Genomic DNA, 5,468 nt, shown 5'->3' with positions numbered 1-5,468 from the left:
CAAACCAGTAGTAACAATACTGTCCCTAGACCTCTGATCTGTTATCAAACCAGTAGTAACAATACTGTCCACAGACCTCTGATCTGTTATCAAACCAGCAGTAACAATACTGTCCCCAGACCTCTGATCCGTCACCAAACCAGCAGTAACAAGACTGTCCCCAGACCTCTGATCCATCAACAAACCAGCAGTAACAATACTGTCCCTAGACCACTGATCCATCACCAAACCAGCAGCAACAAGACTGTCCCCAGACCTCTGATCTGTCAACAAACCAGCAGTAACAATACTGTCCCTAGACCTCTGATCTGTCATCAAACCAGCAGTAACAATACTGTCCCCAGACCTCTGATCCGTCAACAAACCAGCAGTAACAAGACTGTCCCCAGACCTCTGATCCATCACCAAACCAGCAGTAACAATCTCTGTCCCCAGACCTCTGATCCATCACCAAACCAGCAGTAACAATACTGTCCCCAGACCTCTGCTCTGTCACCAAACCAGCAGTAACAATACTGTCCCCAGACCTCTGATCCATCAACAAACCAGCAGTAACAAACTGTCCTCAGACCTCTGATCTGTTATCAAACCAGCAGTAACAATACTGTCCCCAGACCTCTGATCTGGTCAGAGTCATATCTCTATATGGCTAAGAATTTCAATGCAAGTAGTAATACTAACCAACCACATACTACTAACCAATCACCAAATACTAACCATCCACATAATACTAACCAACCAGATAATACCAACCAACCACATAATACTAACCAACCAGATAATACTAACCAACCAACCACATAATACTAACCAACCACATACTGTAATACCAACCACATACTGTAATACCAACAACTAACCAATCACCAAATACTAACCATCCACATAATACTAACCAACCCCGATCATACTAACCAACCAGATCATACTCACCAACCAGATAATACTAACCAACCACTAACCAATCACATAATACTAACCAACCACATAATACTAACCAGACAGATAATACTAACCAATTACATACTGTAATACCAACAAACCACATATTACTAACCAACCACATAATACTAACCAACCAGATAATACCAACCAACCACATAATACTAACCAACCACATAATACTAACCAACCACATAATACTAACCAACCACTAACCATCCACATAATACCAACCAACCACATAATACTAACCAACCACATACTGTAATACCAACAAACCACATATTACTAACCAACCACATAATACTAACCAACCACTAACCAACCACATAATACTAACCAACCACTAACCAACCACATAATACTAACCAGACAGATAATACTAACCAACCACATAATACTAACCAGCGAGATAATACTAACCAGCCACATAATACTAACCAACCACATACTAACCAACCACATAATGTAATACTAACCAACCAGATAACACTAACCAACCCGATCATACTAACCAACCAAATCATACTAACCAACCAGATCATACTAACCAACCAGATAATACTAACCAACCAGATAATACTAACTAACCATCCACATAATACTAACCAACCAGGTAATACTAACCACCCACATAATACTAACCACCCACATAATACTAACAAACCACATAATACTAACCATCCACATAATACTAACCAACCAGATGATACTAACCAACCACAAAATGATAACAACCAGATAATTCTAACCAACCAGATAATACTAACCAACCAGATAATACTAACCAACCAGATAATAATAACCAACCACAATGATAACAACCAGATAATTCTAACCAACCAGATAATGCTAACCAACCACATAATACTAACCAACCAGATAATACTAACACACCACATACTACTAACCAACCAGATAATACTAACCAGTCAGATAATACTAACCAACCAGATAATACTAACAAACCACATAATACTAACCATCCACATAATACTAACCAACCACATAATACTAACCAACCACACAACGATAACAACCAGATAATTCTAACCAACCAGATAATACAAACCAACCAGATAGTTGTAACCAACCAGATAATACTAACCAACCACATAATACTAACCAACCACATACTCTAATACTAAACAACCACATAATACTAACCAACCAGATAATACTAACCAACCACACAATGATAAAAAACAGATAATGCTAACCAACCAGATAATGCTAACCAACCAGATAATACTAACCAACCAGATAATACTAACCAACCACGCAATGATGATAACAACCAGATAATTCTAACCAACCAGATAATACTAACCAACCACATAATACTAACCAACTAGATAATACTAATCAACCAGATAATACTAACTAATCACATATACTTACCAAGCACATAATACTAACCAACTAGATAATACTAACCAACCAGATAATACTAACACGCCAGATAATACTAACCAATCACATAATACTCATGAACCGCATAATACTAACCAACCAGAGAATACGAACCTACCACATAATACTAACCAACCGGATAATACTAACCAACCACTAACCAACCAGATAATACTAACCAACCCGATAATACTCATGAACCGCATAATACTAACCAACCAGAGAATACGAACCCACCACATAATACTAACCAACCGGATAATACTAACCAACCACTAACCAACCAGATAATACTAACCAACCAGATAATACTAACCAACCAGATAATACTAACCAACCAGATAATACTAACCAACCAGATAATACTAACCAACCAGATAATACTAACCAACCAGACAATACTATCCAACCAGATAATACTAACCATCCAGATAATACTAACCATCCAGATAATACTAACCAACCACTAACCAACCATATAATACTAACCAACCATATAATACTAACCAACCAGATAATACTATCCAACCAGACAATACTAACCAACCAGATAATACTAACCAACCAGATAATACTAACCAACCAGACAATACTAGCCAACCAGATAATACTATCCAACCAGACAATACTAGCCAACCAGATAATACTAACCAACCACTAACCAACCATATAATACTAACCAATCAGATAATACTATCCAACCAGATAATACTATCCAACCAGATAATAATACTAACCAATCAGATAATACTATCCAACCAGATAATACTATCCAACCAGATAATACTAACCAACCAGACAATACTAACCAAACAGATAATACTATCCAACCAGACAATACTAACTAACCAGACAATACTAACCAACCAGACAATACTAACCAACCAGATAATACTAACCAACCAGGTAATACTAACCAACCAGATAATACTAACCAACCGGATAATACTAACCAACCAGATAATACTAACTAACCAGATAATACTATCCAACCAGATAATACTAACCAACCAGATAATACTAACTAACCAGATAATACTATCCAACCAGATAATACTAACCAACCAGGTAATACTATCCAACCAGACAATACTAACCAACCAGATAATACTAACCAACCAGATATATACATGTATATGTATGGTCTATTATATGGTATATGTATGGTCTATGTATATGGTATACATCTATTTTATTACAATAGAACAGTGGAATACAGGAAAGATCTCAAACATTATTTGAAGGTTTCATGGTTTTAAAGTGGATGCTGCCTTGAAGAAGAGTATAGGAACTTTGTGATAGTATGTGACAGGCAGTGAGGTGGAGGGGGGACCCCCTGAGTCTGTGTCTCCCTCCCACCCAGGGAGCTCCTAGCTGTCACTCTGTCCCAGTACAGGGCCCCAGTAGACCAGGGGATCGCACCGCAAATGAGCCTGTCAGAGCATCACTCCCCCTGGGCTACAGAGGAAGGCTGGTGCTGGGGTTGGGGTTGGGAATAGGAATGGAGCTGGGGCTGGGACCTGAGCTGAACATTTTCTAGGTCATATCAGCATTTCTTCCCACCTCTGGCTGAGGACTGGGTGGAAAGACTGGATACATCACCATAAAAAGGAACACTAGGTCAGGGGTTGAGAGAGAAAGTATGGGTGTATGGAGAACTGGGCCCTCAAGCCAAGAGACAGGGACATAAATAGGAATTGCAAAATAATGGTTAAAAGTCTCCTTGAGTCGACAGAGGTCTTGATTATATTACTGCCATGACCACAGGGTTGAATCACCCCTGACTCTGTCATCACAAAACACAGAAATGAAAGAATGATTCATCTAATCAAATAATGCTGAATTATCATCGCCACAAAAATGCGGAGAGAAATCCAGTCTTATGGAAATGAGGAAATGAAGCATGAAAGAGGTGAAGATGGGCAAAATCAAATAAATAAGTTTGTCTGAGATACAGGTCAGCTGATACTAACGCTAGTAACCATCACACTGTGAACAATTAACCAAACACAATGCTGTCTTTCTGCATTTGCTAATTATCTGTGCATTAAGAGATTGTGAATGTGTTATTCTGGATAAATACACGTCGTGGTTCACCTCAGTCATACTACAGTAAATAGATCCCAAAGGGAACACCACTGGAGTTAAAAACAGCTTCGTCGTCACATAAAAGACTGCTGAAGGGCCTTTTCTTGGGTGAGAAGGCGGTGGTCCACACACATGAATAATTCAATTAGATGTTGGTTTAAGCTACAAGGAGCAGGAAAGGGGACAGCGTTTGTCACGCTCTGTAAACCCACCTGGCAGGAGGAGAGATGGGACGGAGAAGAAGAAGAGAGAGATAGAGAGATAAAGAGAGAGATAGAGAGATAAAGAGAGAAAAGGAGAGAGCGATGGGAAGGGACAGTGAGAGAAAGACAGACAGACATAAATGGAAGGTAGAGGATGACAATAAAGACAGGGACAAGAGAGTGGGTGGGGGGGGGGGGGGGTAGACACAGACACCCAAAAGACAAGAGGGGTACAGATGCAAGGTTAGGGTTATGCTGTGGTGGACAATGGGGATCTGGTTTCCCATTGACTAATACTTGATTGAAGATGGCCAGTGAGGGGGGGGGGGGGGGGGGGGGGGTAGTTGGTCCTTGGGGAGCTAGTAGAGGCTTGCTGGGGCCGGGAAGTGGGTCAGCCGCTTGGCAGGGCAGGCTGGCTTGTTAGCGCTAACTGGGTGTAAACAGTAACACAGGGCGACCTGGGACAAGGTGCTGCTACATTGCACAGTGCCTCTCTGCCTGAAGCCCCCTGGCTGTAACTGGCAACAATGACAATTACACAGGCTAATTAACAGACTCTTATGGCACAGAAGCCACACAAACCCAACGATGGCTGAGGTATTGAGAAAGGGAGAGAGAGAGAGAGAGAGAGAGTGAGAGACGGAGAGAGAAGAAGAGAGAGAAAGGAAGACGGACAGGAAATACAAGGCACCGTTTGTTTAATTAATTAATTTATCTTTCTGCTGTGTTTTTTCATCATTACGGTTAGCAGCTAACATTTGAGAGGAATCCCTCCATCGTTGCACGGTCTCGTGGTTCTGGGGATGGTTAATGATGATTTGT

Source organism: Salvelinus namaycush, chromosome 7 (genome assembly GCF_016432855.1).
Source record: "Salvelinus namaycush isolate Seneca chromosome 7, SaNama_1.0, whole genome shotgun sequence".
Taxonomy (NCBI): Eukaryota; Metazoa; Chordata; class Actinopteri; order Salmoniformes; family Salmonidae; genus Salvelinus; species Salvelinus namaycush.
Note: the sequence above shows the minus strand (reverse complement) of the source record.